The 26,072-nt window shown below is 42.2% G+C and overlaps 1 protein-coding gene and 1 pseudogene across 2 annotated transcripts in view; both read left to right on the top strand.

The window, feature by feature from the left end:
- The window catches only part of LOC309859427 (uncharacterized protein), an 867,228-nt gene that overhangs the window by 201,253 nt on the left and 639,903 nt on the right, over positions 1–26,072 (top strand). The gene's annotated exons all lie outside the window — the stretch shown is intronic.
- On the top strand, positions 17,439–19,910 carry LOC309859423 (vasculin-like protein 1 pseudogene; annotated as a pseudogene). Its single transcript has one exon. The product of its transcript is annotated as a vasculin-like protein 1 pseudogene (transcript).

The raw sequence follows: 26,072 nt of genomic DNA, 5'->3' as shown, positions 1-26,072 counted from the left end.
TATTCTAGAAAATGATGGACCCAAGGACTGAACCAAAGTATGCTAGCTTGGAGGGTATAAATGTAAGTCTTCAGGAAAGGGGAAAAAAAAAAAAGATGCACACCCATCTCTTTGTCTTCTTTGTGAGAGATTCAGTCCCAAAGCCTGCTTCTAATAGTATACCAACGAGGCTGAAATCAAAGTGTCAACAGGGCAACATTTCCTCTGACAGCTAAAGGGGAGAATCTGTCCATTTCCTCTAGCTTCTGGTGACTGTGGCTACCTCATTCCAAACTTTCTCCATGGTCACACAGCCTTGACAAATCTCTTGCTTCTCTAAGGACATGTGTGATTGCATCTTTAGGCTCTTCCAATAACCCAGTGCAATCTTTTGTCTTGATATTCTTAATAAATTTGTAATGCTCTCTTTTCTTTTTTGTTATGCAAGGGAATACACATTCTAAGGATTAGAACATCGATGTATTTTGCGAGCCATTATTCAGCCTACCAGAATGATGATGATTATTCTGCATATATAAAAAACTTAGTTTTAAACTATAAAACAGCAAAAATATTAGTGTCTATACCATATGGTCAACAATGATTATCCTTAGGAGTGGGTTGACCAAGAATTTTCACTTTCACTACCACACGTGCTTTTTTTTCCCCCCTAATATTATTGTGCTTTTGAGACCATTCACTCTTCTATAAAGAACATGTAACTGATATGTTTGTATTGAGGGATAAAATGGTAAGGATTAAAGTGCAAAATTCCAGCCATATAAAAGCAAAATGATGCCCTAATCTTTCTCCTTCATTTCATGGCACTTCTTTCCAGCATGCCCCTCCCTCATCCTTGTGCAGCTGCTCTTTCACTCGTCTGTGCAACTTGGATTGAAAACACACTTGAGACAATTAAATCCAAACTCGCATTTGCTTGGCCTCAAAGTCCCTGATGTTCCCTCTGTTGCAGGCTGTTTCTCTTAATTTCTCCCTTCAAAGACCAAAGAAAGAACTTTCCAGAAGAAAGGGGACAGGAGAAGAATTGGAAGGAATAGGGAATATATTTTTTTTTTACCTGTGCTCTGAGATGTCTTTGGTTTTGTGTATGTTTGTTTTCTTCTCCTCAGCAAAGGCTGCAGAGTCCTGTGTGGGGATAAATCAAGCCTTACCCTTCACGTCCCAAACTACCATTTGTGGAAGGCTTCTTTGCTAAGCTGTTGACTTAGTTATGATTTGTACACTTTCTCAATTTGGATTCTTGGAGCATTTGCTATCTTTTAGGCAAGGATAGCAGGAGAATGCCCTAAGAAGTCCGATTTCCCTTCAGTCTTCTGCCAGAGCCCAGTGCCACAGATTTAAGATACATAGATCTCATTGGTGATTAATAACTCCCCCCATCACTCTCCTCTAACATCCAGTTTCTTTACAAATCCCTAGAAAGATCAAAGTGTCCACTGGTCTGAGCAAACTAAGGATTTGTAATTACACAGTGGTGTCCTTTCTCTAGAAACTGAGACTTCATCACGTTAACGGACAAATCTGGAAGCCCATCTTCTTTTCTATAGATATCTTAAAGAATTAGTCACTGTTGCATTGTATCTACTTGGCCCTACTTTGCATTTTTTGCATGACAGAAGACATTTTCCATTGTTTTGGTGAAATAATCGACTGTTCTAACATGTATATGCAATCAGGCATTTAATTAAATCAACTTAGTTTATCACTAGGTGCATTTATTGTACTGTCTAATCACGGAGGTAAACACAGCTGCTATGGGCATGTGGTGAGAATACTCTGGAAAAGGGGGGCATGGTGGGAAATCTGTTTAAAAGCTGCCAATTTATCTTTCCTTTACTCACTTGAGATTTTGCAGAGAGGGGCTAGTTTTCACTGACAAGAAAGGCAGCAGTCAAGTATACACTTTTTAAAGAGTTGAAGAAATCTAGGTTTCATAGAAATGAATCATGAGAAACGTGTATCACCAAGCTTCTCAAAACTGATGTGCGTAGAAATCACCTGGAATCTTGTGAAAATGCAGATTCCAATTTAGTGGGGCTGGGCTGGGGCCCAAGATTTTCGAACAGGCATTTCTGGTATTGCCCCCCCCCACCACCACCACGTGGCGCTGATGCTGCTGGGGTTGGTCCAAGAGACAAGCAAGACTGAGAGGAGTCCGTCAAATGATTCGAGGTCACCGTCTTTTTGAAATCAAGAAAACATCCACATCTTCTGTTTTTAGGGGCCCAAAATGTAGTTTCCTTTTTTGATGAATTAAGGAAGCTCTAATCCAGAGGAGTGCCTTTCTGATATTCCAAGCCTGCAATAATAGCTGCTTAGTTCTTTCAATGGCTTGGTTTACTCTGGGCATTTAAAATGTATGTGTTTTTAAATTTCCAAATGCTGCCATACTCATTCAGAGTAGAAACAGGATCCTGATAGTGCTGGATGCATATTAAATATTTAACATGTGTCACCAATTGAGTAAGACTCTTCTGTTTCTATAAGGTATTTCCAGTAACCCTTGTCAGTGAATTGCCCCTTTTGCCAATTAAACAATTGAGAGAGCTTAGGAAGACACTGGGTCTAAGCTTTAAATGTGAACAGGGATTCAAGGCAGGTTTTAGGTTAAGGCTTCCTATTAGATTTTAAAGAAATACTCTGAGATCTCTGGGAAGCTGTCACCACCTGAATGCCCTGTCCTTCCCTTCAGGATTGCTATGCCAATGCCCTTGACATTGCTCCTCATTCAAAGCAAGCCTTCTTTTTCAATCATTTTCCCTTCTGTTTTGGTATGAACTTAACACTTTGTCAGTGGGATAATCCTGTGTATCTTCGAGAGGTTGGAGGTGGGTAAAGAGATCATGGACAACATTTATGTCCCAGCACCTATCTTGACACATTTCATTTATGTATAATTAGGTGTACTTACGATCAGAATTCAAACTTAGGGATATTGCGAATATGACCATTTCCTAAATCATTTCTAGACAAGAACTTTACCTTTGAAATTTTGAAAATACTTTTGAAATCTGTTACTTTAATTTAGGGCTTATATAAAATTAGGATTAAAATTCATTTGTGGGTCGCATCTAACAATTATTAGAGCGTTTGAACTTCAGCCTTGTTTTGTGCTAGGAGAGAGAAGCGGACAGTAAATAGCAATGGAATGCAGCTATAAATTGGAGATGCATACAGGAGTTAATTTAATATAGAAGACTAAAGTAGCCTTCCACTTGCCAGGATACTGTAAAATCAATCTTCGTTCAGAAATAAAGAAAAACTGAATGAAGCCATTAGGAGAGTAGGAAGCACTTTCAAAATGTTCATTGTGTCAAATGCTTATGATGGAAACTGCAATTATAAATCCGGGTGACTTAAAAATAGTAGATAAAATCTTCTCAAGCTGCCTATAAACTTCCCAAAGCCCTTACTGTCTATATATTGTTACACACAATATATTATTTGCCAAGTTCCACAAACCTAATTGCCAGAGCAGAGGCTCCCGGCCACCTCCCCCCCCCCCCCTTTTCTGAAGCAGAGTCATGAACTGATTACATGGAATAAATAACTCATTAGGGTCATCCATACATACTTGAAATAAGAAAATGTGGCTAAGTGTCCTCTGCAGACAGGCTACTTAACCAGTTTTCTCTATTCAGACTTTATTCACTTACCAAACCAAACTTCAGATCACGTTTGTCTATTAAAATCCTCAACATCCTACTGGAAAGTGAATTGTGCCTAGTGAAGGAACTAATCTTTAAAACGAGGTTACTTTTTTGGGAGAAGGCATTGGACATCCTAACTTTTCAGTGTCCACAAGGGCTGAAACCTCTCTCTGGCCTTTTAGAAGAAATTTTCATAGCCTTGTGAGGGTTTGTACTCCCCAGTTTGTTTCCCAAAACAGATCTTAACAGATCTTTATCTTGCTTCTTGTATTTAAGATACTGTGCTACACTGGCACATCAGATGATCTATTCTCTGTGTTTCTCTGTGCTTTGCGACATGGAAAGCTATGTTGATTTACATGCTGATTTTAGTCTCTGACAAAATTCTCCCTGCTACCACAGCGACAGGACTGTCAGTCAGCTGTGGGTAGAAATGTATGTCTCTTAAATCAAACTGATCACTCTTCTGAGGCTGCCAGACGCTGTAGGACATGAAACTGCAGCCCAGTTGTTAATCCGTGCTGTTTGTCTCTACAAACTGCTCCAAAGCCTGGGTGGGGGAGCTTGGTTCCTACTGCATCCCTGTTTCTGCCCTGGGATGATGTGGTTTCTTGTGGCTGAGCCATCTTCAGAAGGGCGGAGCTAGGATTATCACCCATTTACACCCCCTCCCGGTGCTAGCCCAAGCCTGGGTATCAGAGTCGGTTGCTGTAGACTCATCAGGCCAAAGGGACTCAGATAAGATTGAGATTTGGAATCCCTCCCAGTACAAGTCAGCTTGGAGTACAAGCACTACACAGCCCTGTGACTCTGTCCACTGTTGCCTCTTCATGGGATAACCATGCTATAGGGCTGTTGAGTGGAGTACCACCAGACCGTTGTATTCCTCAACCGCCCCTTCCCATCTGATATTCGGACTCAGCACTACCTAACTCCGATATCCTCTCCCTTTCTCTTGAGTTCTCTCCAGAGTCTCTGACATCCCTCGCTGAGAAATGGCTTATGTAAGATATGCCATACTCCCATCTTTCAGACAAGTGTGGGGTGTGTGTGTGTGTGTGTGTGTGTGTGTGTGTGTGTGTGTGTATACATACATACATACTCCTACCGGGGACGGGGTTCAGATACCACTCCACCCTAAACTGGAAGCCTTCTTCAGCTTGTGTCAAAGAGCTGATAGAAATAGATACTTAAGACAGGTGGTACTCAGTTCCACACACTGGATTCATCAGAGTGTGATCACCAGCCCAAACCGAGCCCCTGCTCCTACAGCCTGGAGCCCTGGAAATGAGAGCTGTCACAAGTTTCTTTCAAATTCTCCATAGAAACCCTGATCAATCTGATATTTTCTAAACTATCATAATCTGGATTTTTTATCCAATTAGCATTTCACCTGTTGTGTATCTAAGTGTCTATTGTTTGTAAGTAACAAAAACCAATTTGAGATACTTTAGACTAAAAAGGGGAGTTTATTGCGAGGATTCAGACTGGGCTCTGGGGACTTGAAGGTGAAATCATGGATCTTTCTCAAAAGCCCTGGTCTCACCAGACCTACAGTCTCTCAGTATCACAGTACCTGAATTCTGAAAAGAAAGAAGTGGCTATCCATGTTTCAACTAACAAAGGCCAGGGACCCAATTTTAGGTAACTTAAGTCAAAAACCTGGTGCCAAGCGCTACAGACAAGGTACAGAGCTAGGGAATCTCTGTGGCCCAGGCTACAAATAGTACCCACTACAGGAAGTATTGATTTTTCTTTTTTAAACATTAAGACAATGGTAGTGATCAAATTTTTACAAGTCCTTAATCTGTACTTCATACAAGGCTACTTAAAATGTTCTCAGAAGGGTTGAAGATAAACCCAGTAGTTCTGAGCTTGGGTTTCCTGGACCTATAAAGATCCATGCTAGGATTCTGAACGTTCTTCAGCCGCTCCAGTGTTCTGAGAAGCCTTCACTTAACTTACCAGGATAAAGCTGCAAAGGATCACTAGCCCCTTGAGTTTCTTGGGTTTTTAGCTAAAATGTTATTAAGTTGATGTGGTAATGTTCTGTGTCCTCATGATAGAAGTTCATTATATAGATCTTTATTTAATCATGGAGAAATTAAACTCAGAAACAGACACAGTACTAATAGCAAACACTCATGCAATGTCTTCTGTGTGCCTGTGCTCCTCCAGTACTCCAGACGTGATCTTTCCAAAGCTGCAGTTCATTGACAAGGGAGGTAGAAGGAGATATTTAAGTGCCAGAGAAGACTGGGAGCCACCCAACCAAGTCTTCAGTTAGAGTTCAGCGTCAGCGGTGATCCTCATGCAGAGATAGAAACATCTTGCTCTTGACAGGGAGTTAGTTATTCCCAGAACAAACTTCATAACTGAGTCTTCTTTTGCTTGCCACCCCTGAGTTTGATTCTAGCCACAGTTTCACACATTCCTAAGTTGTAGTTTTGGTCTGTGTTCAAAGTAACCCTTCAGCAGGCTTGCATTTTTTACTGTGCTGGACATCTGGGGTTAGACTGTTTAGCAAGATAAAATATCCTCATTAGACTATAGAACAATTTGAAACCACATAGGGCTGTTGTACTCTTTCAAGAATTTGAAATGTGTACTCTGATCTGCCACATGGCTTGTCTATCACTTCAAAACCACAAAGTAGCTATTTAATAACAATCCAGACCTAAGTGTTACTTTGTTAGATAATGAACCAGATACCTTTTCATAAATATTCATGGAAACACTCAGAGATGATATCCCCTCCTTTACAGATAAAGCAACTGAGGCTTGGCAAATAGCTTGGCAAATAGCAAATAAAAAGTACTCCAAAGCACCCCAGGAGTGGAAGCTGTAATGTTCTAGGCAGCAGAGACTGTACCTGTTTCCTGTTGTATTCTCAGTCCCCAGCACAAAATGGGTCCATAATAAATACACAAGTAAGAAATAAACGAACAACTCCAACTCTTATTTCGAAGTTCATGCTCCTTTCTGCTATATTGTTTCCTTTAAGATTACCCTGGCATACATTTTGTGCCTAAGCAAAGAAATAATTTATCAGCACTAGTAGGAGTAAAATATTCTGTTGTCATAGAATAAATGTATACTTCCACCCATTGGCTTGTCTTTTGTGTTGTTGGCATGAAGGTTAGTTGCAGTATATAGAAATAAATCCCCATAAGAAAAGCAATCACCATAAATCCATGCTTGAGGAAAGGGGCCATCATCATTTTGTTGGAATGCCGGTACAATATGCGAGCTATCAAAATTCACCTAATTCTGGGATATTTTTTCCCCAGATAACAATATATAAAAGGTAATTCCATTGAACTAATCTTGTCAGTATGTTTAGTTGATGTTTTATAGCAGTAAAAATGTACTTAACTGCAAACCTCAAACCAAGTTACTGGAAGGAAAGATAAATACACGGGTGATCTGTGTTATGAAAATCACAAGGCAAAATTGCTCTAACTTTACTCTTACATTGTTGATCATACCACATTGCTTTAAACATTCGAATTCCAGTTCTAAGTATTCATTGGCCTGAAAGAAATACTGTACGAATTATAACATTTACTTGCAATCCTTAAAAAAATAAGGAGGGGGTATGCAGAAGACTTTGTCTTGGGAAATGCTGCCCAATGTTTGCTGGAGAAAATGGCTATATTGATTCTGGACAATGGTTTATATTATCTTAGCAAATACAGTTTGAGGTCAGTTACCAGAAATGCTATTTTTCACTGAGTTTATAAACTTCCTGGTATTTATAAAACTGAAAGAATGTGTGCTGTTCAACTTGTAACCATGATTATTCAGTGGGTCACTTTAAGTAAATATGTAAACATCTGGTTCCAAGAGACCAGCAAAGACCTCACAGCTTCAGATCTGTAAATGGTGCCTCTCTATTAAACCTCCTATATTAGTGTTTGGGAAAAAAAAAAAAAAAAACAAAACAGCTAAATGTTGTTCAGGGGAATATATAAGGTCAATCTTAGTTTTGTAAGCTTCATGATTATATGACCCAAAATAGATTATTTAGACCAGAGAGGGATAAATTCCTTTTTGGTTCTGGATCCTTTTGTGAAGCTGATGACCCCAAAATTGGCAGAATATTACATACAGCTTTAGAAGGTTCTCTGAACTGAAGTTCATCTATCTACATTAAAAGAATATAAATATCACTTCAATTTTTAGGCACAGGTGTACATGAATTTAAATCTACATATTAGCCTATTTTTCTCTTTAAACTCTTCATTATATTCATGTGCCTCTAAGTGCCCAAAACCATAATGCTACAAATGCGAGAAAAGTTATTCTAGCAAAGTGGTATTTGATACTGTGCTGTTTATCTAGGCCCTCCCCTTTCCCTTGTCCACTAGGCAGTAGCTTATATTCCTTAACCTTATGTGGAGAGGCCTGCTCTGAGATTTTGGTTGTTCAAGTGTAGGATTTTCTCTGGAAATTTTTTAGAAGTCATATTCAGGAAATGGGAGAAAACTGAACCTGGGAACATAATAAAACTTTTGAGCATCATGCTTCCCTTTTCCAGCTAATTCCATGGTGGTGTTACTCAGCTAAAATCTGTATGTCAATATCTTTGCCTTTCTTAAGTATCAGTTACAAAGTTTCTGCCTGAAATAGACATCTGTCTCTAGGATCTTACAAATCCAATTGGAGAGAAGAGGCTATACACGGAACAAGAAAATAGTGAATTATTCAGTATTGATACAGAATTGTAAATATTGATGGGGGTAATGTTTGTTAAGAGCAAGTCTACAATTAAATCATTATAAACATAATGAGTAATAGTGTGTTCCCAAGCTTATCCGAGCCTAAATCCTATTTTATAACACTGATTAACATCCAAAACAAACTAAGGAACTATTATATAGAATTATCATAAATTTTCCTGAGGCTGAGGGAAGCCCTTGAGAAATAGACAGGATGTGAGTTTGGTTTGGTCCAGAATCACCAGGGATTAATTGTTTAAAAAAAAATTCATTACTGAGCATTACCTCTGTCCTATGAAATCATAATTTTTGATGTGGTGGCATTGGATCTCCACATTTTAATACCATCTCTGCCTTTATGAACAGTCAGGCATGAGAACCCCCTTACAGACATGTGTGATGAAGAGGAAAGGTGTCCATACCATGTAGACAAATAATGTTCAACAGTAAAATTCTTTGAGCACTTTGAGTCTAACCTCAAAACTTGAGAACTTGAAAGATTTTGTAAATAGTGACCTCTTCCAGGCTATCATTTGCTGGACCTAATAAAATGAACATCTCATTGCTAAAATAGTCCTTTTGGATTTCCATTTCAGCACATGGTTTCAAATATTTACTTCCTGCCAAAAAATTCAAATAATGCAAGTTTGTGTACATATAAGTCACAAACACATCTATCTACATAATTTCTTTTGATTTTTTTATGGGAGCATGTGGAGGCACTGATTGCCTTATATGTCAAACTTCATAAAAGTGAAGCAAGGGAAGAAAATAATTACAGAGTAAAAGGAGTTTCATGCACTTTTTTTCTTCATGACTGTGAGATCTTGGATTGTGGCCCGCCAACGCTCGCCCGCGAGGAAGGAAGACCACCGACACAGGATTCTTCTCTATCACGCTTTATTGAAGTGCACTTGGTTGAGGTTTGTAGGGTGATGGAAGCAGGAAGCGCCTGGGTAGAGCCAGGGCTGCACATATATACAGGCTAGCTGGGGCGTGTCTCATTCTGGGGTACGTGGCTCACTATGGTAGGTCAGCCTTGTTGCTGGGCAGAATAAGCTTAAGGCCACGCGTCCAACCACTTGTTTACGAGGCTCTCCGGCGCCATCTTGTAATGGCGGCAACGGGTTGCCACATCTCCCCCTTTTTCTTTTATTTTGCAGTCATGGCTAAAATCAGAGGAGTGTCCCCTAGTAAACATGTCCTCCTTTGCCTAGGGACGGGAGAGAAACGGAGGTACCCGTATGCAGACACTCATGACTTTCAGGGTGGCTCACCCTGTGCACTCCTAGGTGCAAACCACCCGCGGAAAATGCAAGGTTGTCTCTATTTGGGTGCAATGGGCTACTCAAAGCCCTCCGAGTGCAAGAGCACAACCTATGTTTCATTTAACATGCTGAGCCAAGCTTGGGGAGATGTTCCAGCCCCTATAGCGGCAAAGGCACGCGCTATGGCCACCTTCTCTCTTCTGCGAGCCCTCATTACCCTCAGAATTAAGAACAAAGCCACCAGTAGTCCCGCAAACATTAGCATGCCCATGACTCCTACTCCAGCCCATTCCTTAATATAAGAGAAGGTGTAAACCAGCCAGTCCGTGAACTCCCTAAGGGAGACCATCTCCGCTCGGGTAGAGTTCAAGGAAAGGATTCGCAGGCTCAGGTTAGCCTGCAGTTGATCGAATTCTGCACTCCAATTTCCTTTCAAATAATTGGACAGGACTTTTGAGTTATTCAATGAAGCATAATACGGGGTTACACACAGGTGTTCTTTACGCCATACACAACCCATAGCCACAACATCAAACATTTTTGTTATACTTTCTTCTACCAAATCTATCCTCTTATTAACAAGTAATATACCAGAGGCTAAATGTCTGTTAATGGCTTCTTGCTGCACTAGGACCTCTGAGGTCTTAGACACTACGTTATTTATAGTATTTACCGTCTGAACTTGGTTGGCCATGGCCACTCCAGCTGTAACTGCTGCAGCGGCTGATACTGCAATTGCTGTGACGATGGCGGCCGTAATGCCAAAATCCCTCTTTTCCCTCATTAGAGCTAGGACAGGGAAGTTCTTTTTCTCTAATATGAAACAGGAACTACTGTTCTCGAGAGTGGTAAAGCACAAGGTGCCTTGAAGGTTGAAATTTGTAGCGTTATAACGCTGTACCTTATTATTGATTTGTTTACAGGGTAAATCAAAAACACATTCTGGAACATACAGATGGGGTAATATTTTTGTCGCGTTTGTGACTGGCATGGGGATGGGCCATGTTCTTGAAACGGCCCAAAAGGTAGCTCCCTCAACTCTGGTCAGGCAGATCATCAGCACTATCAGCATCTCCAGGGTTGGAGTCCATGTCTGCTTCTTTGGTGTTGTCATCGGTTCTTTCATCCAACTTTCGCGTCAGTCGTGATGGCACCCACACCGAATCCGAGCGGTCCTGTGGAAAAACACAAACAGCTCCCCTGGATCTCCTAATCACGGGATCCGGTCCATACCATTTGTTATCCAGGATATCTTTCCACATTACACGTTCCTTTATGGCCTCAGCCTCTTCTGCGTGTCTATCTGCCGCACTTTTGCCATTGGCATCCAGAATTAAAAAATTGATAGTAAAGATTGCTAGGGATAGGCGATCTCGAGGGGTCATAACCGCCTCTATTCCCCCTTTTTGTTTTTGTATTAGTTCTTTAAGCGTGCGGTTAGCGCGCTCAACAATGCCTTGTCCTTGAGGATTATATGGCAAGCCTGTAGTATGCTGGACCTGCATCTGGGCACAGAAGGATTTAAAGCCTTTTGCCGTGTAGGCAGGGCCATTATCAGTTTTTAAGTTCATGGGTTTGCCCCAGGCCGCCCAGGCTTGCAAGCAGTGCGTTTTCACATGAGTAACCTTCTCTCCTGTCAGGGCTGATGCAAACACAACACCTGAGTAAGTATCTACAGACACATGGACCCATTTTTGAGTGCCAAACTCAGAGAAATGGGTTACATCCATCTGCCATAATGTAAGAGGTTTTAAACCTCGAGGGTTGACTCCTATATGTGGTGGGTGGAGATAAGTAACACAGGATTTGCAAGACTTAACGATTGTTCGAGCCTGTTCTCGGGTGATTTTGAATTGGAGTCGTAGTGTGTCTGCTGGCACATGAAACTTTGTATGAAAATCTGTGGCTTGAGCCACGGGGCCTAGTGTCGCCATTACCATGGATACCCTGGTGAGTTTGTCAACCACTTCATTGGCTGTAGACAACGGGCCCGGTAAGCCTGAGTGGGCTCGTATATGTCCAATGTAAAAGGGCTTATTGCGGCCGAATATTAAATTTTGTATTTGAGTAAAGATAGAGGCTACAGTGCTCTGTTCCTTGATGTAAGTGGTCACTTCCAGCTGACGGACAGCATTAACTACATAGGAAGAGTCAGACAGAAGGTTGAAAGGCACTGATGAGAAGGCCTTAAACACCTCGAGAACCACTAGGCACTCGGTCACCTGAGGTGTACCAGGGCGAAATTGAAATCGGACAGGATCATGTCCCATAACTTGGTAAACTCCTATACCTGTTTTTGATCCATCTGTGAAAATCTGAATAGCGCCCTTGATAGGGTTTGAGGAGGTCACCTTAGGAAAATAGGCCACATTTTGACAAAGGAACTGTAATAGCTTGTCTTGAGGATAGTGATTGTCAATTTCCCCAGAGTATGCTGCCATCAAGATAGCCCAATTATTCATCGTGCCCGCTAGGACTTCTACTTGTTCTTTGGTATAAGGTATGATTAACTTATCCAGTGGGTACCCAAAAGTGGTGATGGAGAATTTTAGGCCTACTAGAGCAGTATGGGCAACGGCCTCAGGATAATAGTGCAGGGTACGTTGACCTTGTGAGTGTCCATGTATCCACCATACTGGGGCCGACTGCCAAAACACCCCCGTAGGGCTCCCTACAGTAGGGAGAATGCAATAAGTTAGGGGTACCTGAGGGTCGACACGTTGTACCTGTGCACCCTCCAGCGCCTTTTCTACCAGTTCCAGGGCGCGTAAGCCTTCCTGTGTCAGAGTTCTAGGGGAACTCAGATCAGGATCACCTTCTAGGATCTGGAATAATGGTCTCAACTCATCCCTGGTCACCGGGAGATAGCTTCTTACCCAATTGATATCCCCTAGCAGCTTTTGGAAGTCATTTAATGTCTTAAGGGAAGTCTTGGCAATTTTTATCTTCTGAGGCCTCACATGCTGTGCTGTGATACGTGTCCCTAAGAACTCAGCTATCTCAGTCCTTTGTATCTTTTCTGGGGCAATGAGAAGTCCTGCTTTTCTCAAGGCTAGATCTACCGCTATCAACACTTTATCAAGGGTCTCCTTCCGTGGGTGAGCTAAGAGAATATCATCCATGTAATGTATCACACGGACATCAGGGAAATCACACCTAACTGGATCTAATGCATGGTTAACATATAACTGGCACATAGTAGGGCTGTTGGCCATTCCCTGAGGTAAGACTCGCCATTGGAAACGGCAGTCAGGTTTTTCATGATTTATGGAAGGGACCGTGAAGGCGAAACGCTTCTTATCTTCCGGGTGTAATGAAATAGAGAAGAAGCAATCCTTAATGTCCACAGTGTATACCGGCCAATCTTTAGGCAGGGCAGAAAGAGTTGGGAGACCTCTTTGCACTGGCCCCATTACAGCCATTTGCGCATTGATGGCTCGCAAATCATGTAACAGTCTCCACTTACCTGACTTCTTTTTTATTACAAATATTGGTGCATTCCAAGGGGAAGTGGATGTTTCAATATGCCCTAGTTGCAGTTGCTCTTCAATAATTTGATGTGCCGCATGGAGCTTTTCTATTGAAAGGGGCCACTGATTGACCCACACGGGCTTATCTGTTTTCCATGGAATTTTTAGAAAGTCATCAGTGGCCCCTAGGAAAAACCCAATCCCTTTCTATCATTTTTCAAGCTAGGACTGACTAGCTCTGATTCTCCCTGCAAGTATTTACCTAGGCCTTTGCCTGGCATATAGCCTTGTTTCATCATCAAATCTTTGCTCTGTTTGGAATACGTTCCCTCATTAGTCAGAATTAGATTTAATTGACTCTGGACATCTCTTCCCCAGAGATTGATGGGAAGGTCCAGTACGAACGGCTGAAAAGTCCCTTTGTTCCCTTCCATCCTCCAATGTAAAGTTTTTGCACTAATCTCAGGTGTGTTTTGATAGCCTAGCCCCTGTAATGTTTGAGAGGCCTTTTGCAGCGGCCAATTCCTTGGCCAGAATCGTTGGCTCATGACGCTTCGGTCGGCCCCCGTATCTATTAGACCGGTGAAGGCCTTTCCTTCTATCTCCAAACTACACATGGGGCGACCTGTTAGCTCCAAAGATAAGTAGGCCATATCGACTCCAGAGGATCCAAAGCCCTTATCTCCTCTGACCTTATTTTGGGCGGGGAAACGGTCATGCAAGGATGAGAGAACTACCAGCTGGGCTATTCTGTCCCCAGGGGCAATGGAGACAATGCCAAAAGGTGAGTGACACATAACCCTAATTGTACCCTGATAGTCTGGGTCAATGATCCCGGGGAGGACCAATAAGCCCCTCATGGTGCTGGATGATCGGCCTAAAACCAGCCCAGCCGAGCCTACAGGAAGAGGTCCTGACATGTCAGTAGGAACCACTTGTATACCCATACGAGGGGTTAAAACCAGTCCGGCGGTGGCGCAGAGGTCCAGCCCCGCGGAGCCTGTCGTGGCTCGTCGGGTGCTCTCGGCGGCTGAAGGATCCCCTCCTGAAACGCCCCATATATTTTCGGGCCCTGAGGGCGTGGGCCCTTCTGCATGTTTTTTGACTCCGGGACATATGGGTTATTTATAGGTTGTCCATTAATGTCTTTTGTGGATCTACACTCATTGGCCCAATGTTTCCCCTTCTTGCATCTTGGGCATGTCCCTGGCTGCTTGGTATTTGGTCCCTTTGCCCTGAAGCCTTCCTTGTTAGGACAGTTTCTCTTTACGTGTCCCGGCTGTCCGCAAATGAAGCAGCCATCACGTCTCCCGTGCTTAGTAGCCGCTATCATAGCTCTGGCCAGTCCTTCATTGGTGAGTGGTCCTCCTATCTCTCTGCAGGCCTTTAGCCACGCATCTAAACCTTTTCCTTTCCATGGTGTGATTGCTCGCTGGCAATCCTTAGTGCATTGCTCATAAACAAGCTGTTGCACTAGAGGCATGGCCTCCTGAGCGTCTCCAAAAATTTTTCCAGCTGCCTCTATCATTCTAGCCACAAAATCTGAAAAAGGCTCATTCGGTCCTTGGATTATCTTAGTCAGGTTTCCTGATACCTCTCCCCGTTTAGGTATCATCCTCCATGCTCTTTTAAATATTTCTACGATCTGCTGATAAACAGGCACCGGGAAGGCCGTCTGGTTATCAGCCCACTGTCCCTGCCCCAGTATCATATCAGCAGTCCAGGGTGCTGTGTTTGGTGTACGAGCATTCACTCGCGCCTGATTATGCGCGGCTTCTGTAACCACTGCTCTATAGTCTAGATACTGTCCTGTGTTTAGGCACGCTCGAGCTATCTCCCACCAATCATTTGGTGTCAGGGCTGCGGTGGTGATCCTATCCAGTAAAATTAACATATACTGTGCATTGGGCCCCCAAGTACGGGCGGCCTCTACTAAGTCCTTCAACTGTTTGTAGGGTATGGGCTCATGATATCTTTGCTGGTTTTGGTTTTCAAAGACAGGGAACGCAACAGCGTCCAGCGGGGTGAGCTCGGCAAGGCATCTGAGCGTTTTTCGAGAGAGCCTATGGGCTCCCCCAGCCTGTTTACCTGAATAAGGTGGAGGTGGAGTTCTAACAGGAGGCGGGAATCCGTACCGCTCCTCTTCATATCTGGCTGCCTCCTCCTCTAACTCCTCCTCCTCGCCTTCTGTTAGTGAGTCATCTCCCGAGTCCCTCTCTTGCTTTACACTGAGAGCGGCGAATTCCTCATAGAACTCATCTAAACTCGGGTAGATGGGTGCACTGGGGGCGGTTGCCTTATGTCCTTTGTGCTTACTTTTATCATCTGTTTCCTTTTGTTTTTCACTTCCTCTTTTATATCCCTTTTCTGACTTCTTCATTTGTTTTTTGTTTCCCCCTTCCTTTATACTACTTGATTTTGAAAGGCTGTCCTGATGTTCCGCTAAAGCACGCCTGCCCTTTTTCAGATGCTCTACGTGTTTTCCGTCCCGTAAGCACGCATGTATAACTCTCCATAAGGGTAGGGTGCCTGATTTAAGCTGCTGATTGGCCTTAGCTGCATCCAGATCTCTTCCTAACTTTTCCCAGCAGGGAAGGTTTAAGTCCCCCGACACGGCAAACCACGGGGCACACTCATCTATGTCTTTAAGAACGGATTTGACTGTCCTCTCTGAGATCCTTAACCCCCTCTCTTTTAATAGTGCCTGTATGGGGCTCACGAAGTCTGGATATTCGCACTTGCTCGAATCAGAACCCATTTTCCCTTATGTTTGTGTGTGCGCTGCGAGAGCACTCTGACCGATCTATCTTTTACTTTCGATCTCATACGCAGCAACACAAGCACTCTTCACCGGGTCTATGCACACGTATCCAAAAGCAAAAAAGCAAGGCTACAACTGCAAGGACAATTATAGCTATAGCAGCTACCCAAGGCTCAAGTGTTCAAAATAACATACCGGGGAATACTTACCGGCGCCGACCACTTCGCATGTAGAGTTCTGAATCCTTTCTAGGCTCCCCGCGGTGTCCGCCGAACTATCCCGGGTTTCGGCACCAGCTGTGGCCCGCCAACGCTCGCCCGCGAGGAAGGAAGACCACCGACACAGGATTCTTCTCTATCACGCTTTATTGAAGTGCACTTGGTTGAGGTTTGTAGGGTGATGGAAGCAGGAAGCGCCTGGGTAGAGCCAGGGCTGCACATATATATAGGCTAGCTGGGGCGTGTCTCATTCTGGGGTACGTGGCTCACTATGGTAGGTCAGCCTTGTTGCTGGGCAGAATAAGCTTAAGGCCACGCGTCCAACCACTTGTTTACGAGGCTCTCCGGCGCCATCTTGTAATGGCGGCAACGGGTTGCCACATTGGATAAAATTTGAGGACCTGCTAAGTCTGATGCCCAGAAGGACTTGTGATGAAAAATTCCCATTTTTCCTCAGTGAGAAACACTTTTTTAAAAAAAAATCTAAATCTTGGGGAAGAGCTTTGTTATGGTTGTGGGCTCTCCACCTCTGTGGGATCAGGAAGCTGGGGACGCGCCCTTAGACGCTGCCTCTGGCCCCTAGCTGTAGCCCCACTGCTGCCGGTGATAGATTCCTGTGGCCTTTTAAGTGATTGAATAATGATGGAAATGGATCCAAAATAATAAATGACTGCTCTACTAAAGCAGTAGAAGACTCCTCGTATCACCTTCCAGTTCAATTCAGTCTTCAGGAGGAGGCGGAACAAGTGAAATAGAGAAGACTGAAGAGAAGACGACCTCACTTTGGAACTGTTTACTCCTTGACTTCTTTATTTCTACTTGTTTTAATTTTGCTGTGAATTTAAATAGTGAAAACCAAAGAAATAGAAGATACATTTGGGAGCTTTATATAACCCAAGAAATTTGCCTTGAAAGCTGCTATTCTTTGGAGGAAAACATACTAAGTTCCTGTCTGATTAAAAACAAACCAGATTTCCTATGTCCCTTAGATTCTGAAGAATAAAACAGATATAAATACATATCCGCACACTTTTTAGCAGCTCTGTAGGAATAATGAGATTTATAAATTAAGGGCTTTGTTATGTGGATGTTTTGCCGCTGGAATTGACTGCTCAGAAGATCTTTTATTGCTCTCTAATGCTATATTTTTGATCTGTGGCTTTGATGGCATTCGCCCACACATGAGTTTACCTCTTTCCAGTTATGACCTTGTTATGAACAGTGTTTGCACTCAATGTGCAAATGTCCATGTATTATATATTTTAACAGCATCATAGTGCCATCACTCAAGGAAGTTGAATGAGGTGAACATAGACATAGCTCTTTCCCCTTCCCCCCATTTTTTTAAATGTAACAAATACTTTTTATGTTCACCTTCCCCTTTCCCCTTCCCCTTTTTGGAAACGTGTCAGGAACTAGATAGTTTAAGATGAGCAATTGAGGAGACTTGAAAAAGTGATACAGACAGAGCCTGGCTTCCTTGTGCTTTATCACAAGGCGTGCTGCTGGCCAGCCCATTTAAGCACCCTTTTAACAAGAGAACCTCGTAGGAAATCCAGCTGGCAGACTCAAGGAGTTCGGGAAACAGGACCACAGAGGTTACACTCTGGGATCCTGGCCATGAGGTTGGATGCCTCACCTTGCTGAAAAGAGACACTGGACCTAAATGGCGCAGCATGACTTTTTTCCTGCTTGGCTAAATTTCTCAACACCACAGTCAGCTAAGTCACCTACAGCCACCTTCGAAAAACACGGAGAGCACCTACCCCGAGGAGATCGTAGGTTTGGAGTAAGCCGTCGTCGACATAATTCCTCTGATGGCTTTTTTAACAATGGACCTCTGCGAACTGCAGGAGATTCCTGGCACCAGCCCTCCCTGTTGCGCCACGACTCTGTGGACTCTGGTGTCTCTAAGGAAGTATATGCTGGAATCACAGGGAACCTATCTGGTTGGCATGGCTCTTCCCGAGGTCATGATGGCATGAGCCAGCATAGTGGGGGTGGCACAGGGAACCATCGCCACTGGATTGGCAGCTTCCATTCCCGGAAAGGCTGTGCCTTTCAAGAAAAGCCACCTACAGAGATTAGGGAAGAAAAGAAAGAAGACAAGGTGGAAAAATTACAATTTGAAGAGGAAGATTTTCCTTCTTTGAATCCAGAATCTGGCAAACAGAATCAGCCATGCAGACCTATTGGGACCCCTTCTGGAGTGTGGGAAAACCCACCTAGTGCCAAGCAACCCTCCAAAATGCTAGTCATCAAAAAAGTTTCCAAAGAAGATCCTTCTGCTGCCTTCTCTGCTGCATTCACCTCACCAGGATCTCACCATGCAAATGGGAACAAATCAACCATGGTTCCAAGTGTCTATAAGAACCTGGTTCCTAAGCCTGCACCACCTCCTTCCAAGCCCAGTGCATGGAAAGCTAACAGAATGGAACACAAATCAGGATCCCTTTCCTCTAGCTGGGAGTCTGCTTTTTCCAGTCCGATCTCTGTTACCAAACCAGTAGTACTGGCTGGGGGCACAGTTTTAAGCTCTCCTAAAGAGAGTCCCTCCAGCACTACTCCTCCGATTGAGATCAGCTCCTCTCGCCTGACCAAGCTCACCCGCCGAACTACCGACAGGAAGAGTGAGTTCCTGAAGACTCTAAAGGACGACCGGAATGGAGACTTCTCAGAGAACAGAGACTGTGACAAGCTGGAGGATTTGGAGGACAACAGCACACCTGAACCAAAGGAAAACGGAGAGGAAGGCTGTCATCAGAATGGTCTTACTCTCCCTGCAGAGGAGGAAGGGGAGGTCCTCTCACACTCTCTGGAAGCAGAGCATCGATTATTGAAAGCAATGGGATGGCAGGAATATCCTGAAAATGATGAGAATTGCCTCCCCCTCACAGAGGATGAGCTCAGAGAGTTCCACATGAAGACGGAACAGCTGAGAAGAAATGGCTTTGGGAAGAACGGCTTTTTGCAGAGCCGTGGTTCCGGCCTGTTCTCCCCTTGGAGAAGCACTCGTAAAGCAGAGTTTGAGGATTCGGACACGGAAACCAGTAGCAGTGAAACATCAGATGACGATGCCTGGAAGTAGGCATATAAGTCCTCAAAAATCTGACCCAGTAAACTCAGCTTGTGTGTTTAGGGAGTATACAGAAGAAATCATTCTTTTCCTTTTCTTATGTTGAATACTTCATGCACAAGGGAAAATAGTCATATCCCAAAGAGAGAGCAATTGGCTTGTTTAGCTTTTGTTGTTCTTCCCTGTTATCTGCTTAATAGAAGTTTGTGTGATGGGAAAGATTTTTTAAATACACACACACACACAGACACAGTATCTATGAGGCGACGCACAGGTGGGAGCTGGCAGTGCAGAGAGGAGACGCCGGTCTGCATCAACAGCTTCTACCACCAACCCTTGGGGCACTCACCCCTGTGCTCAAGCAATCATTGTCAATGACAAAGTGACTATTAAAGTTATAATTGTATTAAATTAATGCTAATAATTTGGATATTTTATTTTATTTTTGGCTGCTCGGGTAACGTTAGCCCTTAACCAAGCATACATGGTTTTCTTCTTTTCTTTTCTTTTTTTTCCCTTTTTTTGGGTACAGCTGTAAAATATTTGGATATAGGAAATGTTGTGTTATTCTTGCAGCCTTGATATTCAGGGTGGATTGTAAAATATAAATTTTTGTGAGATTTCAAAGATTAAGATTATTTTGATAACATTATTTACAGATTTAAAAGATGTGGTTATCACAAGTCTGTTGAAGGGGAAAACTACTGCATAAAATAACTAACTTGGAATAAATATTTTGCATCAGTTTGGAAAAAAAAAATCTAAATCCTTATTAAATGGTGGGACTGGATGTTTTTCTCTTAGGAACTAAAAGGGAAGGGAATTTAAAAGTATTTTACTTTTTAAAAAAGAATTTACTTTTCCTGAGGCTCTACTAAGGATCAGGTCCTTTATTTCACTTACTGCCCCTTCAACATTCAACACAACTCCATAAAGGAGGTGGTATGTCTCTAAATCCTTTTCATGGATTAAGAAACTGAAGCAGTAAGAAGTTGCATGGCCTCCTTAAGGTCTTAAGGACTGTTAAGTGCCAAAACCAGAGTTTTGACCCTCTTCTCTGTGCTGTGCTTGTTTTTCTGTAGCACATTTCCCGAGAGCAGCAGGATCTCTAAACATTGTACCTCTAGCCCAGGACACCCCTCACTTCCTGGTGGCAGACCATTTCTGTAGAGGGGAGCAGCCCACACCAGTTTCAGCTTGGGTGGAATCTGCTGATTGTGGAAACTTCTAGGAGCATCACAAGGTCCCTAGTGTCTCCTCCACTCCAACAAGCAGAGTAGAGCAGTGATTACCAATGTGGACTTAGGTTTGATAATGACTAGCTGTTTAGCGTTAAGTGAGTTACCCAGCCTTTGAGACTCTTCCCTCAGTTGCACAATGGAAGTGAGGTCTACCGCACAGAGCTGTATGGGTTTAACAGCTTTAGTGAGGTGTCATTTACATGCTCTAAAATCAATTTATGTATAAATTTCACTGAATTTGGTAAGCATCTTTAGTTGGGAAATTGCCACCACAACCTAGTTTTAGGACTTTTGCATCACCCCCTAAAGTAAAGGGCCTTTTTCAATCCCTAATGCCTACCTTTCCTTGGTCCCAGAAACCATTTGACTGCTTTCTGTTCCAACAGTTTTGCTTTTTTCCGGAATATCACGTGAATGGAAACTGTGTAGTCTTTTAGCGTTTTTCAGTTAGCATGTTGTTTTGTGGTGCATGCATTTTGTTTGTACCTTGTATCAGTAGTTCATCCCTTTTATGGCTGAAAAGTATTCCATTGTATAACCTACCACATCTTATTTATGTTTGGGTAGTATCTATTTGGGGTTACTATGGATAATGCTGCTACACATAATCATATAAATATTTCTGTGGCCATAGGTTTTGTCTTGGGTTGATACCTAGAAGTAGAATTGTTGAGCCAAGTAAGTATATGTTTAATATTATAAGATGCTGTCAAACTTTTCAAAGTGGTTCTACCATTTTGCATATCCACCTACAGTACATAGTGTTTCAGTTCCTCCACATCCTCAACAACACTTGGTATTGTCCACCTTTCTAACCTGAATTATTCCAGTGGGCATGGAATGGTGTCTCAATGAGGGCTTAATTTAATTTCAATGATGGTGAGCTTCTTTGTGTCTTGTGGATTATTTGTATATCTTCTGTGGAGTATCTGTTCAACTTATATACCTTCTTTTGTGTGGTGCTTGTAAAGAAAACTATGTATCTTTTGTGTAAGGTGTGTTCAAATATTATGCCCAATTTAAAATTAAGTTGTATGGTTACTAACATAAAAATTTTTTCTTACTGTGTATTTTAAGCACTTTTTATATTTTTTGGAAACAAATTTTTCATTAGATATTTCTGTAAATATTTTCTCAGTCTTTAACTTTTCATTTCCTTGCTGGTATATCTCAAAGACCAGAGTACTTGTAATAAAAGCTGACTTACTAATTTTTTTCTTCTATGACACAATAAACATAAGCCAGAAAAGAAGCTTTGGGTGTCACATTGAAAGACCCGCGGATCCCCTTACCCAAGAATCCAACACTGCCACTGGATGCAATCAGCAAGAGGTTCTTGTGGTATTGTTAAGCAGGCGCCTGTGGGTGGTCAGCAGCTCCTGCTAGCTGAGCACACCCGGCTGGGGTGGTGCTGGGTTTTTATAGACAGGTACAAACAAGTTTTGGGTGGGGCACAACTGATTGCTTGACAGTTAGAACTTTTGAAAAAGGCATACTTGGTGTTAGTGGATTGGCCCTGGAAGACCCCCCTCGCGCGAAGAGAAAGGCGGGAAGGGGAAACAAAGAGGGGAAGTTTGACCTTATTACTCAGCAGAAAGACATCCTGTCTATGTGACCATGCAGCCCCCTTGCCCTTGTCTATGTGACCATGCCCCGGCTATTAGGAGAGGGTATCTTGTTCAAACAGGAGTCAAGTGTCATGCCCTAAAAGCCAAGCGGGTTACAGAAAGGCAAAAGAGCAGTTACATTGAATTCAACCCTGGGGGAAGGGTCTTTTCATTGCAAGGGGAGGAGGGGTACTTTTACACAACAAAAGAGCAGTCAATTAGTTAACAACTGGGGGGGGGGGTCTTTCAACATCTCAGAAATCTTAAGGCAGTGTCATGGATTTTTTTTTCCCTAGGTTTTCTTCTAGAATTTTTAGTTTTAAAATAAGTTCTCATTTAGATTTATGATCTGTTTTAAGTTAACTTTTGTGCATGGTACAAGAATCAAGGTTCATTGTTTGCATGCAGATGGCCAGGTATCCTAGCACTATTTGTTGAAAAGATTTTCTTTTCACTATTGGTTTACTTCACCCCTTTGTTAAAAAATCAATTAACCATTTAAACATCTTTCCAAATTCTCCATTCTCTTTCATTGATCTGTATTTCTATTCTTATGCCAATACTATACTATTTGATTATTTTTATATTGTTTTGAAATCAGGTAGTATATAAGTCCTCTATCTTTGCTGTTCTTCTTTAAAAATGCTTGGTATTGAGGAGAGCCCAGGCAGCAACCTCTTTGACCTCAGCCACAGCAACTTCTTCCTAGAAACGTTGCCAAAGGCAATGAACCATTTCAAAGAACCATTTCTTGGTTTCATTGATCTATTTAATTTTTAACATTTTTATTTTTATTTCTGCTCTACTCCTTATTTCTTTCCTTCTGCTGCCTTTAGGCTTTGTTTGTTGTCCCTTTTCTATACATGTAAGGTGAGGCTGTTTGAGATTTTTCTTCCTTCTTGAAATAGGCCTGTATTGCTATATAGTTGCCTCTTAGAATTGTTTTTACTGCATCCAAAGATTTTGGACCATTGTGTTTTCATTTTCATGTACTTTATTTCTGTTTTTATTTCCTGGTGTTGGGCTGGCAGGAAGGGCTACTAAAGATGGCGAAAGTTCCCGCCACAAGACCTGAGCTCGGACAGGAGAACAAAGGCCCAAGCAGGAATCTGAGACCCCCCGCCCCGGGCTCCCGTGGACCAATGGGATCCCGATGAGCAGGTGGGATATCCAAATAAGGGAAACTTCCAAAAGACCCCTGAGCTTCCTCCGAGACCCCTTAAAGCCCCCTCCTCCCTGCCTTGGGCGCGACTTCCGCCACTCTGCTTTCCAGAGTGGCGGAACCTCGCCCGAGGGTGCCCACCTCCTCCCGGCGCAACTTTCCTGGCTCCCCTTCTCCTGAGCCCTGAAACTTCGCTGGAGAGCATTTTTAATAAATCTTGCCTTGCACCCACTTTGCCTGGTGTTGTGTTTATCTCGCCGGAAAAAACTTTACACCTGGTTGACCTATTCATTGTTCAGTAAAGCATGTTAAACTCCATGTATTTGTGTTCTTTGCAGATTTTTTTCTTGTGGTTAATGTCTAGCTTCATAGCATTGTGGTCAGTAAAAGATGCATGGTAGGACTTCGATCTTCCTGAATTTGCTGAAGCGTGTTTTGTGAACCAGCATGTGATCTTTTCTGGAGAATATTCTGTGATACACTTGAAAAGAATGTGTTTTCTTTTAAGATAGATTTAACAGATATACTCAAAATATCCTATTCCAGTGTGTCAGTCAAAGCCATTGTTTCCTTGATTTTCCATTTATATTATCTGACCATTGCTATAAATGGTGTTTTTAAAGCCCCCTATTATTATTAGCTCCTTTGTTACTGTTTTATATATTTGAGTGTTCCCCTCTTTGGTGCATAAATATTGATAACTTCTATTTTCTTGTTGGAATGTCCCTTTTATGATTATATAGTATTCTTCTTTATCTCTTATTATAGTCATTGATTTAAGGTTTTTTATCTGGGGGGGTCTGGGTGGCTTAGTTGGTGAAGCATCTGAATCTTGAATTCAGTTCAGGTCATGATCTTGCAGTGGTGGGATTGAGCTCCACATCAGGCTCTGCATTCAATGGGGAGACCACTTGAGATTCTCTCCCTTTACCTCTTCCCCTTCTCACACGTGCTCTCTCTCTAAAGTAAAACTTTAAGTTCTATTTTGTCTGAACTAAGTATTGCTACTCCCACTTCCTTTGACATCCATTTGTATGATAAATGTTTTTCCATACCCTTTCAATTTGCAGGTGTCTAGGCCTAAAACGAGTCTACTATAGGCAGTATAAATGGGTCTTTTTTCCCTCAATCCATTCTGTTTTTTTTTTTTTTTTCTTCAATCCTCTATGTCTTTTGATTGGAGCATTTAGTCCACTTACATTCTAAATAATTATTGATATGTATTTATAGCCATTTTATTACATGTTATATTTTTTGAAGTGTTTCTCTAATCCTTCTCTTATCATGATTTTTGACTTTTTTTTTTAGTGATATTCTATCCTCTTCTACATATAGCTTTCTATATTAAGTTGGTTGTCATTTAACTTTGTGACCATTCTTTGTTCCTTAACTCCCCACATTTTAGGTGTATGTTTATATTTTATATCCTTTTATTCTGTGAGTTCTTTGACTCTGTGTTTTTTTTGTTTTGCTTTTTTTTTTTTTTTTAAGAGGAAAGAATCATTTTTACTACTTTTGTGTTTCCTACCTCTATATTGTCACTTTTGGGGTTTCCTTTCCACTCAATGAATCCCCTTTAATATTTCTTGCAGGACTGGTTTAGTGGTCATGAACTCCTAGGAGGTTTTTGTTGGGGAAACTCTTTATCCCTTCTTCTATTCCTAATGGTAGTCCTGCTGGATAGAGTGTTCTTGGCTGCAGATTTTTCCAACTCAGCATTTTGGATATATCATGCCACTCTACTCTGGCTTGCAAAATTTTTTGAAAAATCTCCTGCTAGCCTTATGAGTTTTCATTTGTAAGTTACTGACTTCTTTTGTCTTACTGCTTTTAAAATATTGTTTTTACCATTATATTTTGCCAGTTTAATATATGTTCTGGTGTAGGTCTGCTTTTGTTGATTTGATGGTAGTTTTTGTGCCCCCTGGATCTAGATATGTTTCCCTCCCCAGATTAGGGAAGTTTTCAGCTATTATTTCTTCAAATAAATTTTCTGCTCCCTACTCCCTTTTTTTCTGGAACTCTTAAAATACAAATGTCCTGTTTGAAGTCACCGAGTTCCTTAAATGTATTGTTTTATATAATTCCTATTTCTTTTCTTCAGTTTACTTCCCATTCTGTCTTCTAGGTCACTAAATTTTTCTGCTGTTTCTACCTAGTGTTCATTCCATCAATCATGTTTCTCATTTTGTTTATTGAGCCCTTTCTCTCTTCTGTATCATGCCTTATTTCTGTTAAGGTTTTCATTCATGTCCTCCACTCTTGTCTCAAGTCCAGTGAGTACCCTCCTGATCATTGCCTTAAATTCTCTATCAGGTATATTACTTGTATCTGTTTCACTTAGATCTCTAGGCATGGCCTTGTCCTGTTCTTGCATTTGGGATAAATTTCTCTGTCTCCTCATTTTTTTTCTGCATTTCTGTGTCTATTTCCCTGTGTTGAGAAAATCAGCTATGTCTTCTGCTCTTGAAAAGAGTTACTTTATAAAAAAGAGGTCTTGGAGTGCCCTGCAATAGAGTGTCCCCTGTTCACAGAATCTGGCATTTCAAAAGAGTATTCTGTGTGTGATGCCTATAATCTGTTGTTGTGTCTGAGTCACTTTTCCTTTCAGTGCACTTGTCTGCACTGACATTCTGCCTGTTGTGGGCTGTGCTTGTTCTCTGTAGTGTTAGTAGGACCCAGGCACACCAGTTCTGAGGGAGCATGGCCACCAGGGAACTTGGGAGTGGGCAGCAGGATTAGCAAAATTTCCTTTAGGCCGCAAATCCTATGCCAGATCTCTTGAAATGCTATAGTGGCTGGGGGCCATACACCAGCAGTTGGAGGCACAAGGTGTGGGGCATAGTATGCAGCAATGTCTGGGCAGGGTACATGTGCAGCTTTAACAGAACTTACCTT

This window comes from Mustela nivalis, assembly GCF_964662115.1.
Source record: "Mustela nivalis genome assembly, chromosome: 2".
NCBI classification, from domain to species: domain Eukaryota; kingdom Metazoa; phylum Chordata; class Mammalia; order Carnivora; family Mustelidae; genus Mustela; species Mustela nivalis.
Note: the sequence above shows the minus strand (reverse complement) of the source record. Positions and strands in the feature narration are given on the sequence as shown.